Source organism: Sapajus apella, unplaced genomic scaffold (genome assembly GCF_009761245.1).
Source record: "Sapajus apella isolate SASKATOON/1434 unplaced genomic scaffold, GSC_monkey_1.0 scaffold78, whole genome shotgun sequence".
Taxonomy (NCBI): Eukaryota; Metazoa; Chordata; class Mammalia; order Primates; family Cebidae; genus Sapajus; species Sapajus apella.
In genome coordinates, this window is record NW_022437018.1 from 1,963,611 (window position 1) to 1,980,336 (window position 16,726).

Consider the following 16,726-nt stretch of genomic DNA (forward strand, 5'->3'; position numbering starts at 1 on the left):
CCAGGCTAATCTCAAACTCCTGACCTCAAGTGATCTGCCCACCTCAGCTTCTCAAAGTTCTGGGATTACAGGCATGAGCCACCATGCTCTTGGCCTATCTAAACCATTTTTTTTTTTTTTTTAAAACGGACGGAATCTTTATTGCTGAACATAAAACACCTGTCTGGGAGGCCTGGCCAGTGGCCTCTTAACTGGGCTCAAGACCTGGGTGGAGAGGGCTGGGGAGCCGCAGGGCCACTGCTGCCAATGGCAGTGGGGAACAGGCCTGGAGGCCACCCCTGCCTGGCACCCTGGAGGGTGGTGGGTGGGGTATCTAAACCATTTTTTTTTTAATTTCTTCTTGGGTCAAACTCTGTTCAATAAACCATTTCTAAGTGTACAGTTTAGTAGTGTTAAATACATTCACATTTTTGTGCACATTGCTGCACAAAGTCTCCACAGGGCTTTTCGTTTTTCAAAACTGAAACTCTGTATTAATTAAACAACTCCCCACACCTCCCTGCCAGGTCCAGGCAACCAATATTCTACATTCTGTTTCTATGAATGTGGCTACTTCAGCAACCTCATATAAGTGGAATCATACAATGTTTGTCATGTTGTGACTGGTATATTTCACTTAGTATAATGTCCTCAAGATGCATCCAAGATGTAGCATGTGTCTGAATTCCTTTCCTTTTTAAGGCTGAATAATTTTTCATTGAACGCATCTACCACATTGTTTATGCATTCATCCATAAATGGATGACAGTGTTGAACTCTGCCTGAGTCCTGTGCTCCTAGAAAACAGCACTCGGGAAGTCCTCCTTCCCTTTGTCCTTCCAACCAGCCTGCTGCAAAGAACAACTCTTCCGCATACGACTCAGGTAAGACTTGTGAATGCCCCCTTGTTTACTTAGAACAAGGCAAGGCACAAACCCTCCAAGTTTTGTTTCATAAATGATTATCCAAATTATTTGTCCCCACTCACCAATGTGGACAAAATGCCTGCTAATAAGATTGGATCAAACTTCACCTAGGCTTCTCCCCTCCCCACAAGCTCCTGAACTTTGACCCATCTTCAGCCTGAGCCAGCCCCAGAATATGGAGCAGCTGCCCTTCATGATCACACATCCGAGGTCTCTCTTGAGACTTTTGCGATCTTGTGGTCAGTGTGTTGCCCTCTTACAATCGTCCCCTCCTTCTACAGCAATAGTCTTTTCAGAAAAAAAAAAGAAAAAACCTCTGTGTTTCTTGGTCTGAATGTTTTCATTTGACTGGGATTGGTGAGAAAGTGCTGAGAGGTGCACTAGATGTGAACCTGGAGGACCATGGGGTCTGGTTCCAGCATGTAAGCAGAAAATAATTTTTTTTTTTCTTTTTTTAAGATGGAGTCTCACTCACTCTGCCGCCTAAGCTGGAGTGCAGTGGTGTGATCTTGGCTCACTGCAACCTCCACCTCCTGGGTTCAAGTGATTCTCCTGCCTCAGCCTCCCGAGTAGCTAGGACTCCAGGCATGCACCACCATACCCAACTAAATTTTGTATCTTTAGTAGAGGTGGGGTTTCACCATGTTGGCTAGGCTGGTCTGGAACTCCTGACCTCAGTAGATCTGCCTGCCTCAGCATTCCGAAGTGCTGGGATTACAGACATGAACCACCACACCAGAAAAGAATTGTTTTAGTCCCATTTTCAAGTAAGAGGATGGAGAAAGAAGGCTAAAGGACTTGCCGGCTGTGACAGCACCAGCGGCAGCGCTGGGAATCCAGGTGCTACCTCTGATCTTGTAAAAAGTGTTCTTTGCAGCACAAACATGCCCAACCCTGCTAAATGTTTGTGGATGGTGAAAAACATTCTCCAGTGTTCTAAGAAAAGGAAATGGATCCAAGAATGAAAGAAGGTAAATGGAATATCCAGAGCTTCAGGGAACCTTTTCCAGTCGTTGGAAATGAACAAAGACCACCCAAATGAGAACAAGCAAAGGCTTTTTATTCAGAACCTGCTCTAGTGAGAGAGTCAGTCATCATCATTTGCATCTGGTAGAGATGCAAAGACAGGTAGAGGAATGGGAATGCTTTACAGTGGGGGCGGGAATAAAAAGACTTCAGGCTGTTGGTATGGGGAAGCTGTGGGCAGCTAAGCGGCATCCTATGTAGTGGCTTAGGGGTGCATATTTGCTTTATTTGGTTGGTCCTAAACTGGAAGCCAATGCAAAAATTAGGAAAGCTGTCAGTTATTAATCAAGTTATGGCTGTTTGGGGCAGATTATTACAGGGGTTATTATTTGGCTTCCTACATTCGTTGACTTCCTGGATTGGTTACTATTTCCAGCAATTCTGGAGGTGCACCCAGAATGTAAGGGCAACCCCGGGAGCCTGGTGAGAAGACTGACAGAAGGAGAGGGTGATGCTGGGGCCGAGTTCTGAAAGGAGGAGTAAGAATTTGCAAAGGAGTCAACTGGGGAAGGCATTCCAGGCAGAGCTCTCAGCAGGAGCAAAACTATGGCAAGGGCGCCCAGTGAATCTGGGTGGGGCGAGAGTGAAATGCAGCTGGCCATTGCTGGAGGATACAGAATAAGGCACAAGTGGCCAGAGAAAAGACTGCCAGAATAAGCAGGGATATATAAAATTTTAATATCCTGCTTCATCACTTACTAGCAGTTTAACTCCAAGCAAGTTACTTATCCTCTCTATGCCTCAGTCCTCACCTGTAAAATGGAGATGATAATAGTAATCCTTATATATGATTATAATAGTAATCCTTATGTAAAGTAGTTGCAGGGATTGAGTTAACATGTGTGAAACATTGAGAAGTACACAGAATAAGAATTATGAAAGTTCTTGCTATTTTTACATAATGTCAAAGACTTCATCCTATGGGCAAGATGGGTCTGACGCTTCTAAGCAAAAGCGAGATGCAATCAGCTTTAGTTTAGAAAGATTTGTAGGCTGGGCACAGTGGCTCACGCCTGTAATCTCAGCACTTTGGGAGACTGAGATAGGTGTATCACTTCAGGTCAGGAGATCAAGACCAGCCTGTCCAACATGGCGAAACCCCATCTCTACTAAAAATAAAAAATTAGCCGGGCATGGTGGCAGGTGCCTGTAATCCCAGCTACTCAGGAGGCTGGAGCAGGAGAATCACTTGAACCTGGGAGGTGGAGGTTGCAGTGAGCTGAAACTGCACCACTGCACTCCATCCTGGGCGATGGAGTAAGACTCTCTCTCTTAAAAAAAAAAAAAGAGATTTGTGGAAGAGGGGTTGGTGGGGCAGGACTCAAGGCCGGAAAAGCAGCTGAGAAATTATTTATTTTTTATATAAATCCAATGATCAATATGAACCAAACTGACCTGGGGTCAGGAAGAGAGGACAGGGTTAAGCAGTACTTCGAAGGTAAAATTGGCAAGAGTTGGTAACTGGCTGGAGTTGGGTGAGGAGAGACTGCAAAAAGTCCAGGACACCATCAGGACTCCTAGTTTAGGTGATTTGGGTGGATAAGAAACAGAAAAACAAGAAGTTTGTGAGCATCTCCTATGTGTCAGGCATAGAGCAAGACATTTGACAAGAGGTGTGGAGGAACTGATCCAGGACCACAGCAGGCAGGTGGCCAAAGGACACTTGAAACTCCACCTCTTGAAGCCTAGTTCATGCATTTTCCAACACACCCCACTGCAACCTGAGAATGGTAATAAGTTCTTATTCCCTTAGTTTTGATGTAATATGCATTATGCAAACTTCGATACTTAAGCCTCATTTTTGTTGCTGGAGACAGATCTCTCACTTTGTTTCTTTTCTTTTCCTTTTTTCTTTTTTTGAGACAGAGTTTCACTCTTGTTGCCCGGGCTGGAGTGCAATGGCATGATCTCGGCTCACTGGAACCTCCGCCTCCCAGGTTCAAGCAATTCTCCTGCCTCAGCCTTCCGAGTAGCAGGGATTACAGGTGCCCACCACCACGCCTGGCTAATTTTTTTGTATTTTAGTAGAGACGGGGCTTCACTATTTCAGCCAGTCTGATCTCAAACTCCTGACCTCGTGATCTGCCCATCTCAGCCTCCCAAAGTGCTGGGATTACAGGCGTGAGCCACCGCACCTGGCCACTTTATATCTTTTTTTTTTTTTTTTCCTCTTCTCCCCTCCCCTTTCCTCCCCTCTACTTGATTTCTTAAATTACAAAACAGTGTTGTTGTTAAACACTGCCATTGAACATTGGAAATAAAAAAAAAAAATCCATGGAATTATGGATTAAGGCAGTTTTTCAAGTATTTTCCCCCAAATTTTAAGAAGCTGATTTTGGTTTTTACCATTAAGCAGAACCTGGCCTGATAAATGTAAATTGAAAAAAGGGGTCCATGCACCTAGCAAGAAATATACATAATTCCTTGAACAACAAAATTCAAGAGCCCTCACATTCCCTCCTCATGAGCCCAATACCCCATTAAGTTCATCAGAGCAGCAGAAGGAAGCATTCATCAAACTCCAGGCTCGACACAGCCTTTGGCAATGTTAGAGTCAGCAAGAACCTCTTCGTTTTTCCTTAGCAGAATAACCAGGATCCCACGTGAGGGAACTTTGTTTTAGGACAGGAGACTGGCTTATTTCGGAAAGATTTATCCAAAGGGAGGCAACTGGCAATATGTAACTAAAGGACTATGCTTCAGCAATAATATTTGTCAGGAAACTAACTTCCTCTCCTTAATCAGCCTAATAGTTTTTAAAGAGATGAGAATGTCTTTGGGATGGTGGGGGTCGTGGGGAGGAAGTGACAGAGAACAGTCATCTAAGGGTGTTGCCAATGTCTCTGTCCTGTCTGATTCAATTTTGGCCTACTTGCAATTCTGGGCGAATGGGAGGAAGTGGTATGGGCAATCCAGGTGAGTACCTCTGAGGTGGAGAGTACCGCTCAGTTCTGGAGACTGACAGTATATCATCACATGGTCAAAGCACGAACTTCATAAGAATAAAGCACAGGAGTAATTCCTAATAAACACGGGCTCCAAAATATAGTACATATAACTCAGAAAAATTCTGAATGATAATATTCCATATTTTAGCTGCAGCATTTACACACCACTACTGCCAAGAAAACTAAATCAGTTTTGAAGACTGCAATGGTCTTTTTAAATTGCATTTTCAGACAATGAGCATTGAAAAAAAAAAAAAAAAAAAACAGAGCTATGACAAGCTAAGTTGACTTCTATCACCAGAATTTAATATTGTGACAATCTTAGTGCAGTGAAACCATTGAATATAGGAATATTTAATAACAATTCTCATATATTGAGAGCTTAACTTGCTCTAGTCTCCATTCTAAGAGCTTCACACAGAATAACACATTCATCCTCTTACAAGTCTATGAGAAAAAAGAAAAAAACCACTCCGAGTGGTTATGTAATTTATCTAAGGATACGGGTGTCAGAGCCACTATTGGAATTCAGATACCCTAGACCCAGGTCTTAAAGTATACAGAGTAGCTACAGCAAAAGCATGTATTTCAGTGATAAATTGTTTAAAAAAGAAAGGAGCCACACCTAGTATCAACTGAGCTGTCTGATCAGTTTGTAGGTAGATTTGACAGGAGGGTAAATCCTAGAGTAATGAAATTCTCGGTAATTTATTAACCTGTAGAGATTAAAATGGATAAGTTCCACCCCTCTTTATAGGCTGGATCACCTTTAAAGCCACTGACAGGCTGATCCAGCCTTATAGATCAGAGGTCCCCAACCCCTGGGCTGCAGACCAGTACTTGTCTATGGCCCGTTAGCAACCAGGCCACACAGCAGGAGGTGGGCAGCGGGGAGTGAGCATTATCCCCGAGCTTTGCCTCCTGTCAGATAAGCAGCAACATTAAATTCTCATAGGAGCATGAACCCTATTGTGAACTATGCATATGAGGGATCTAGGCTGTGCGATCCTTATGAGAATCTAATGCCTGATGATATGAGGTGGAAGTTTCATCTCTAAACCATCTCCCCATCCCTACCCTTTGCCCATGTGGAAAAATAGTCTTCCATGAAACTGATCCCTGGGGCCAAAAACGTTGGGGATCACTAGTCCAGATAAGTCACTTATCATGCAAAAACAAAAATTCATTTCAGGGTTTGGGCTTATAGACACTTCAAACCTGGCTCAGAATTCAAAATGTGAAGAATTTCTCCCTAGCCTTTGAAGAAACTCTCATAGCATAAAGAATGCTAATAACATAAAGAACCTTCACTTTTTCTGAATAGCAATTAAATAAATTTAACAATTGAGGATCTTAATGCCAATTTAAGGCACCTGTTTTCCTAAAGCATACAGAAAGTGACATAAAACAGTACTTGATTTTTAATTGCTTTAACACATAAAAATCACTACTTTTTTAATCGAAGCTGTTACAATTCCCATTTCAGTAAATCATCTTGGATAGCTGAGTCAAACTATTTCTGTTTCTTTAGGAACAAGGAAATCGAGTACCTCTTTTCAGATGGGGAAACAGAACAGGAAGGCAGGACTCATCAGATTCAAGAACATGGCTGGAAATCTGGGCACCAGGAGAGACTGAGGAAACCTTCCTGGTTCCCTGGGTCTAACATAGACCCTAATCCAATCAGATCAACAAATTTAGCCCTTGTAGACAGTTAGGAGAAGAGTAGAGAAGACTGGAGGCTTTCCTCATTCTACATTTCTCTACTTTTAGCTCTATTAAACCATTTTAATAGCCTAAAGGTGTAACGACCCCCTTAGAGAAGGAGCTCAGAGCATCAGAAATGTGCTGCCCATATCCATGTAGCCATTTACAAAATTTTAAAATTACTATTCTTAAGTACTGACCTAGGGCTAGGGAGACAAGGAAGCTACTGAAATTGGTCAAGTAGGATATTAAACACATCTCAGAGCCACACCATCAGAGGATTGACCACTTATTCTATAACGCACCTCGATTTATGCCCAGCTATGCTACTCAACCTGGGGTTATACATTGCATAACCTGAAAACCGTCTGCAGTGAGTCACAAATGTCCAGAAGAGAGAAAGGCCTGAATTTTTAAAAGCACCCAAGGCCAGGCACAGTGGTTCACACTTGTAATCCCAGCATTTTGGGAGGCTGAGGGAGGTGGATTACCTGAGGTCAGGAGTTTGAGAGCAGCCTGGGCCAATGGTGAAACTCTATCTCTACTGAAAGTACAAAAATTAGCTAGATGTGGTGGTGGGTGCCTGTAGTCTCAGCTACTCAGGAGACTGAGGCAGGAGAATCACTTTTACCCAGGAGGTGGAAGTAGCAGTGAGCAGAGATTGCGCCACTGCACTCCAACCTGGGGGACAGAGAAAGACTCCATTTCAAAAAAAAAAAAAAGCACCCAAAAGCGGAATCTTATATTTTCACACACACAGAAAGGAAAAACTGCAGTAGAATAAAGCCGAAAGGACTTCCTCTTCCAGATCTAGTTCTTCAGGTCCTACACACTCATAGATATCTTACTCCAATATTTGGCTAAATGTAGATTATTTCTTCAGAAGCCTCAGTACTAATGTCACTTCACCAGGACTCACAAGTTATGTGAATTCACCCCAACCTTCTTCTGGTCCTAGAGTGCAATGAGGTCAACTCGAAACATAATGACAGCAGTATCACACCCCAACTAAAAAGTTAGGACCCCAGAGGACAACTGCAGGCAGTGGTCTTTCCAAAACAAAAGGGAAGCCCCTACCATGCCAGCCCTGTTATCTGTGGAAAAGTATAGACAGAAGCAAAAAGGGAATAAAAGAGAGAACATTCTTTTGGTTTCAAATTAACCAGCACGTCAGTCACTCCAAACAAGTTGCCCAGGGCCCACAGATTCCCGTGCAGTTCCGAACAATTCCTTCAATTCATTGCTATGTTTCTCATTTTGGAGGGTGGTGTATAAAATACCACTGCCTGCTGGCAAAAACCATAATCTCTAGCACTTTTTCCAAAACTCCCTTCTTCCTTCCCATCTTTAAGAAATCTATTGATTCCCAACCTAAATGTCCATCAATGGTAGACTAGATAAAGAAAATGTGCTACATATACACCGTGGACTACTATGCAGCCATAAAAAAGAACGAGATCAGGTCCTTTGCAGGAACAGGATAGAACTGGAGGCCATTTTCCTCAGTGAACTAATGCAGGAACAGAAAATTAAATACCACGTGTTCTCACTGAAAAGGGGGAGCTAAGTGATGAGAACACATGGACTCATAGAAGGGAAAAACAGACACTGGCGTCTACCAGAGGGTAGAGGGTAGGGGGAAGGAGGAGGGTGAGAAGAAATAATGTGTAGTAGGCTTAATACCGGGCTGATGAAATAATATGTATAACAAATCCCTCTGACCTGAATTTACCTAGTTTACCTATAAAACAAACCTGCACATATGCCCTTGAACTTAAAAGTTTTTAAAAAACTCTTATTGATTCCCATTCTCTCAATTTCTGAAATTTTTAAACACATACTAAAGTAGAGAAAGTATAATGAATACTCAGGTATCCATCACCTAGGCAATTGACATACTGCCCATTTACTCCCTTGATACCCACACCCACTTCCATCCTCCATGAATTATTTTAAGGCAAATCCAAGATATCATGTCATTGTCTCTGCAAATGCTTCATTTACAAACCTCTAAAATATACATATATTTTTAAAGTATTTTTATTATGGAGATAAGAAACAGGTTGAATGTGTCTTATGCATTAAAAGAAAGTAGGGGAAGGCCGGGCGTGGTGGCTCACGCCTGTAATCCCAGCACTTTGGGAGGCCGAGGCGGGTGGATCATGAGGTCAAGAGATCGAGACCATCCTGGTCAACATGGTGAAACCCCGTCTCTACTAAAAATACAAAAAATTAGCTGGGCATGGTGGCACATGCTTGTAATCCCAGCTACTCAGGAGGCTGAGGCAGGAGAATTGCCTGAACCCAGGAGGCGGAGGTTGCGGTGAGCCGAGATTGCGCCATTGCACCCCAGCCTGGGTAACAAGAGCGAAACTCTGTCTCAAAAAAAAAATAAAGAAAAAGAAAAAGGTCAGTTTCCATGGTCTTGGCAGCTCTGCCCCTGTGGCTTTGCAGGGTACAGCCTTTCTCCCGGCTGCTTTCACGAGCTGGTATTGTCTGTGGCTTTTCCAGGCACACAGTTCAAGCTGTCGGTGGATCTGCCATTCTGGGGTCTGAGGGACTGTGGCCCTCTTCTCACAGCTCCACTAGGCAATGCCCCAGTAGGGACTCTGTGTGGGGGCTCCAAACCCACATTTCCCTTCTGCACTGCCTTAGCAGAGGTTCTCCATGAGGGCCCCGCCCCTGCAGCAAACTTTTGCCTGGGCGTCCAGGTGTTTCCATACATTTTCTGAAATCCAGGTGGAGGTTCTCAAACTTCAATTCTTGACTTCTGTGCACCCACAGGCTCAACAGCAGTTGGAAGCTGCCAAGGATTGGGGTTTCCACCCTCTGAAGCCACAGCCTGAGCTCTACATTGGCCCCTTTCAGCCACAGCTGAAGTGGCTGGGACACAGGGCAACAAGTCCCCAGGCTGCACACAGCGTGGGGACCCAGCGACCGGCCCACAAAACCACGTTTTCCTCCTGGGCCTCCTGCCTCTGGACCTGTGATGGGAAGGGCTTCTGTGAAGTTCTCTAACATCGCCAGGAGATATTTTCCCCAAAGGTCCTGGGGATTAACATCAAGCTCCTTGCTACTGAGGCAAATTTCTGCAGCCGGCTTGAATTTCTCCTCAAAAAATGGGTTTTTCCTTCCTACTGCATCATGAGGCTGCAAATTTTCTGAACTTTTATGCTCTGTTTCCCATTTGAAATGGAATGCTTTTAACAGTACCCAAATCACCTTTGACTGCTTTGCTGCTTAGAAATTTCTTCCACAAGATAGCCTAAATCATCTCTCTCAAGTTCAAAGTTCCACAAATTTCTAGGGCAGGGGCAAAATGCCACCAGTCTCTTTGCTAAAATGTAACAAGAGTCACCTTTGCTCCAGTTCCCAACAAGTTCCTCATCTCCATCTGAGACCACCTCAGCTGGACCTTATTGTTCATAACACTGTCAGCATTTTTGTCAAAGCCATTCAACAAGTCTCTAGGAGGTTCCAAATTTTCCCACATTTTCCTATCTTCTGAGCCCTCCAAGCTGTTCCAACCTTTGCCTGTTACCCAGTTCCAAAGTCACGTCCACATTTTCGGGTATCTTTTCACTAACGCCCCACTCTACTGGTACCAATTAACTGCATTAGTTCATTTTCACATTGCTGATAAAGACAAACCTGAAACTGGAAAAAAAAAAGTTTAATTGGACTTACATTTCCACATGGCTGGGGAGGTCTCAGAATCATGGTGAGAAGTAAAAAGCACTTCTTAGGTGGTGGCAGCAAGAGAGAATGAGGAAGAGGCAAAAGCGGAAACCCCTTAATAAACCCATCAGATCTCGTGAGACTTATTCGGTATCACGAGAATAGCACGGGAAAGATAGGTCCCCATGATTTAGTTACCTCCCTCTGGGTCCCTCCCACAACATGTGGGAATTCTGGGAGATACAATTCAAGTTGAGGTTTGGGTGGGGACACAGCCAAACCATACCACAGGCCACACTCTGGTACCTCGCAGGCAACCCTGTCAACTCCCTTTTGGCTTTGCTGAGTAAGCCTCTGAACTCATAATTATGGCGAAAGCTCCTCCAAATTCATGATCCCATAGTAAACATGGAATCTTCCCCGAATATGAGATGTGAACTTCCCCAGCACCTTCATTCCAGGGTCCTGATATTTCCCATGGATCTAAGGCCTCAATTCTCAGGCTAATCGCTATAGCCAAGAATAAAAACCCTTAAAAATGGTCCTGGTGTGGTGGCTTATGATTGTAATTCCAGCACTTTGGAAGGCTGAGGCAAGTGGACTGCTTGAGCCCAGGGGTTCAAAACCAGTTGGGCAATAAGGCAAAACCCCATCTCTACAAAAAATATGAAAACTAGCAGGGCGTGGTGGTGTGCAACTATTCTCCTAGTTACATGGGAGGCTGAGGTGAGAGGACGCCTTGAGCCCAGGAGGTGGAGGCTGAAGTGAGCCGACATCATGCCACTGCACTCCAGCCTGGGCAACAGAGTAAGACTCTGTCTAAACAAACAAACAAACAAACAAACCCCTTAAAACAACAATAAGAAAATATAAGCCCAATACCATTATCACATCTAGAAATTAACCATCATTCTTTTGTATCAACTGTCCAGAGAGTGTTCAATTCTTTTCCCCTTCAGTCCAGGCATCCTTGATCACACAGCTGCTGAATGGTGCATGGAGAGGCAGTCTTCTCTGTTTCTGAGAGCATGCCCAGACAACACACACATATACACACAAGCGCCTCTCCAAACAGAGTTTACACTCTTCCTTTCTCTCCAGTACTAACCAAATTGGCCCCCACCTCCTCTTTGCTCTGACATCTCCAATAGCTTCCCAAGGGTTTCGTGACAGTTGCCAATGGTCCCTATTCTGAAATTCCTTAAGTCTGTCAGGCCTGCCTCACAGTATGTACAATCACCTTGTTACCAATTTTTTCCCATCAAGTGGTTAAGATCACACATTCTGGAGCCAGACTGTCTGGTCTTTGCATTTACTGCATGCATGATTCTTGCCAAGTCAGTTAAACTTTACGTGTCTCAGTTTATAGTCAGACCCAGACAAAGAGGAACTGGATGACGGGCAGCCAGCCTAGTCTAGACTGCCTGACAACAGCACAGCTGCAAGAAAAGTGATTGCCCAGTGGAGCTCCTCAGGCCCCTTGTAAACTCCCTGCTTCTGTGGAATGAACTTCTGGCCTCCTGTCCTGGCTGAAAATTAGGATGATGGTGAGGAAAGATAAAGACAGGCTAGGGTGGAAAACTGAATAGAAAAGCCTGAGAAACTTGCACACTGAAGCTCCTGAGATCAGCATACCCCAGTGAAACAAACAGCATTCACTTGACACATGGCATCCTTCCTCCTAAAGCAGCTACCTCCGCTGCCTTGAGATTCCTGAGGCAGTCTCATCCAGCCTGTTCTCTGCCAAATCCAGCCCAAGCTTGTTTTGAGCCTGCAGCTGTGAATGGGATTTGAGCTTCCCAAAATAAATTATTTTCCCTAATGTCACCCGTGCATTTGCCATGAGTGCTCCAAACACCAGGGGCCTTTGGATAAAGGAGTTTCCACCTACCTCCCAGGCACAGAGATGTGCTAGAACCAGCTCAAAAAGCTCACGAGAGCCAAGCATTAAACTTCCAGGAATTTTGTGAGCTGGTCGTTAAGCAGACAATATTAAAAATTATACAGAATGACACTTCAAAAGTTTATATTAAGAACAAAGGTGGTACATAGTCAAAACGCCCCACCTTCCCAATTATTTTACAGTGTACTTTTATCATGCTCTTAAGGTTATTTATATTTAATATATTTGTATGGTAGAAAAACTACACAATGGTATACTATGGCACATGTCTCTCCAAGTTCAATAAATTCACATTGGTGGATTGAAATCAGCCGTGTTGGGGGGTATTTACAACAATCAGCAAGCAATAAAAATCAGAGCTGTCCTCTCAGAAGGCAGAAGTGTTGAACATTTATCAGCATAACGCCTGTCTGACTCATCTCTGTAACTCTAGACCTATGAGCACATCCTCATCTCAGCTTGCTGAAATCATGCTATATATGGAATATATAGTAAGGAGAGTAAGGAGCAAATTAGATAGTATCACAGCTGAGAGAACGTACTAACACTGTGATCTTACCTCATATCTTGACCAACCTTGAGGTTTATAATACTGATTTATCACAGTCCCTTGTGTCTACAAACTATCTTATTATTAGCTGGACATGTGCTAGGAACTTCTGGTGCATACTTCTCTCCAAACTGGGTTTCAATTCTTACCTCTCCCTTCCAAGAATGCACACAAGCTCTAGCCATATCAAACTTCTTTCACACCTGAAATACTGTATGTCAGGGGATAGGTATCGTTGGTATTGTTCAGCCCTAGCTGATTGTGCAATGGAGGGATGAGGCCCTGAGGCCCTGAGGCCCTGTCTTTCAAGAGAAATTAGGAATCTGGGTTTTTACAAACGCAAGTCTACTGTTTTTTTTTTTTTTTAGATGGAGTTTTGTTCTTGTTGCCCAGGCTGGAGTGCAATGGCATGATCTCGGCTCACCACAACCTCCGCCTGCCGGGTTCAATCGATTCTCCTGCCTCAGCCTCCCAAGTAGCTGGGATTACAGGCATGCTCCACCATCCCCAGCTAATTTTGTATTTCTAGTAGAGACAGAGTTCCTCCATGTTGGTCACGCTGATCTTGAACTCCCGACCTCAGGTGATCTGCCTCCCTCAGCTTTCCAAAGTGCTGAGATTACAGGTGTAGGCTGTGGTGCCCGGCCTTCATTTTTAAATTAAAAAGTATTTCAAATTTCTATGAACTGTTCAGGCCAAACCAAATGATGGTGAGAGCTTTTTAGCCCCCTAGGCCACCTGTAACAGACCTAGTGCAAGGCATCAAGCCCTGTGGCCCACCTGATTTTATTGTGGACACTCATGAACCTTGCCAGCATCCTTCATTAACTATGGGGTGGCCACTTGAGGCTTTGCTGCCTTGGGCCTTCGAGGAAGCCTCTTAAACACAATCCAGAAACCCAAATTGGGCTGGGGGGGTCATTCTCTCCAGGGGCACCTTCAACCAATGGGTGAAAGGAGCCAGTGGACCCCAATGCTGAAGCATATTCTGAGTTATTCCTTGGGGGTACCCTGGTGGCCTTCAGTTCCAGTGGCCCACTCGCTAACCAGCTCTTAACTTACCTTTCATTGGCCTCACTTTCTCTACTCTCCCTCTACTTCCAGGAATCACCTTGCAAGTAAGCTTTCTGCACCCAAGTCTGTCTCAGGGACCCCAAACAGTCACCACCTGGATCAAGGCTCTTATCTCCCCCTCATCTCCACATAGGCTGATCCTTCTGTCCAAGACCCTTCAGCTAAATCCCACCTGTTCTTCAATGAACTGCTTAAAGATAATTCTTTTGGAAGCTGCCTCTGACCCTTCCTTTCTTCTGATGCTGGGGAGTCCCAACCCCAACACTCACCGCACTTAGGAAGGAACTGCAGCTTCCTTGCTCCCTACTGCATTCTCAGTGCCACACACAATCGCTGATATAATTGGTGTTTTAAGAGTATTTGTAGGATGAATGAAATGATATTGGAAATAGTGAATTACAATACAAAAAAAGAACCTTATGGCATCTAAAGTTTTAACACTAATATGTTCATTTGATCCTGAAGACATCATTCTCATTCCTCTTTTATAGAAGAGGAAATAGAAGCTCAAAAATTGCACTTAGACCAGACTTGAACTCACAGGACTCTTTCTGCAGTGCCTGGCTACCCTAAGCCTCGAGGCTTCATGCCCAACATCAATGTGATGGATTTCAGTAGTAAGTCCCCAGGGTTAATAATTTCCCAATTGTGGTCTACCAGAACACAGGCAAAGATTCCCTGGTGAGAGAAAAGTAGATCACAGGCTTAACTTGAATTTAAGCAGTTCTCTGCCCCCCAACAACCCCATTTTTTTTTTTTTTTTGAGACAGAGTCTCGCTCTGTCACCAGGCACCAGGCTGGAGTGCAGTGGTGCGATATCGGCTCACTGCAACCTCCATCTCCTGGGTTCAGGCAATTCTCCTGCTTCAGCCTCCCGAGTAGCTGGAACTACAGACGCGTGCCACCATGCCAAGCTAATTTTTTTTTTTTAATGTTTTAGTAGAGACAGGGTTTCACTATGTTGGCCAGGATGGTCTTGATCTCTTGACCTCATGATCCACCTGCCTCGGCCTCCCAAAGTGCTGGGATTACAGGTGTGAACCACTGTGCCCGGCCTCCCAATTTTTTTTTTTTTGAGACAGAGTCTCACTCTGTTGCCCAGGCTGGAATGCACTGGCACGATCATAGCTCATTGCAGCTTAAAACTCCTGGGCTCAGGTGATCCTCCTGACTCGGCCTCCTGAGTAGCTAGAAAAACAGGTGTGCACCACCAGGCCTAATTTTTAATTTTTAGTAGAGATGGGGGTCTCACTATGTTGATCAGGCTGGTCTCAAACTCCTGGCTTTAATCAATCCTCCTGTCTTGGCTGGGAGGACTGTTGGGATTATAGGCATGAGCCATTGTGCCTGTGACCGACCAGCAGGGGTGCCTTTTGATGTTTCTCAGGTACAAAGAGTACAAAAATAAATCCACAAGACTTAAATGATTTTTATTTTTTTAAATTTCAGATATTGTATTTTTTATCTTTAAAGATCAATTTAGGTTTTCTTTTTTCTTTTTTTTTTTTTTAAAAAGATGGGGTTTCACCATATTGGTCAGGCTGGTCTCGAACTCCTGACCTCAGGTGATCTGCCCACCTCAGCCTCCCAAAGTGCTGGGATTACAGGTGTGAGCCACCGTGCCCAGCAGGTTTTATTTTTTATTTTTATTACCATGCTTATGCTTCACTCTGTCTTCTCAAACACATGGAGAACACTTATAAGTGCCGTTTCACATCCTTGTCTGCTAATTCTTTCATTGTTTCCCTGAGAAAACATCTGTTTTTCTGAGTCTGACTTTACCTTTTTTGTTAAGATGAAAAATTTAATATTACTAAGATCTCCTCTTGGTGTACTTAGTAATCTTGAAAGTTGCACTAAGTTATCAGTGAAGTATCAGAAAATAAGACCTTTGGAAAAAGATCTAAATATGTTTAGCTCAATAGCACTCAATGCAGTATGAAATCACAGTTGATATTGGACAGAAAATTTTAAGGAACAGAAATTCAATCTCTCATGTCAACATACACATCAGACAAAAACCATAATTTACCATGCACTGACTTCTTCCTGTTTTTCTAGAGAATGTTTGAAAGTTTGAGCTGAATTATGTGACAGAATATAATTGCATTTCCACAAGTTTTTAATTTAAATAGCCTACATGTTAAAATAAGGACCTCTTAGATTTACTTAAGAGTTTTACATAAACACAAAAAAATGTTCTAGACCAACCGTTTCAATTTTAGAAGCACCATGTGGACACACAGCCTTTAAAAGATATTAAAATTTTATAAAGTACACATGCAGCTTAACCTTTACTTGTTTTTGAGCACTTTAAATTATTTTCTTCAAACTCGACCTGAAATAAAAACAGCTATCTCCACCAATAGAACATTCAAGCTAGGGCACGACGAAGGTAAGTCTTGAATCCAGAGGTCCTGGGTAATTCCTTGGCTAATATTTTCACCAGGCTACAACTAAAATCCAGCTTCCGTGGGTAGAGACGAGTGTTGTCATTTGGTCATTTCAACCAAATTAAAAACTTATTGCTTTCACTGAGTTAAAATGGAATCCTGCTTAAACCAGAGTCAGTCAAAACTCACTGAAGGTTTATTTACTTTTATATAGAAAAGGGCCTAGATTTAAATAGTCTGTACTCATAGGATGGCATCACACCACTTCTGTAATTCAGGCACTTTGGGAGGCCGAGGCAGGTGGATCAACGGAGGTCAGGAGTTTGAGACTAGCCTGGCCAACATGGCAAAACCCCGTCTCTACCAAAATGCAAAAAGTTAGTTGGGCGTGGTGGCAGGCACCTGTAATTCCAGCTACCTGGAAGGCTGAGGCAGATGAATTGCTTGAACACAGGAAATAGAAGTTGCAGTGAGCTGAGATGGCACCATTGCATTCCAGCCTGGGTGACAAACTGTCTCAAAAAAAAAAAAAAAAAAAAAAA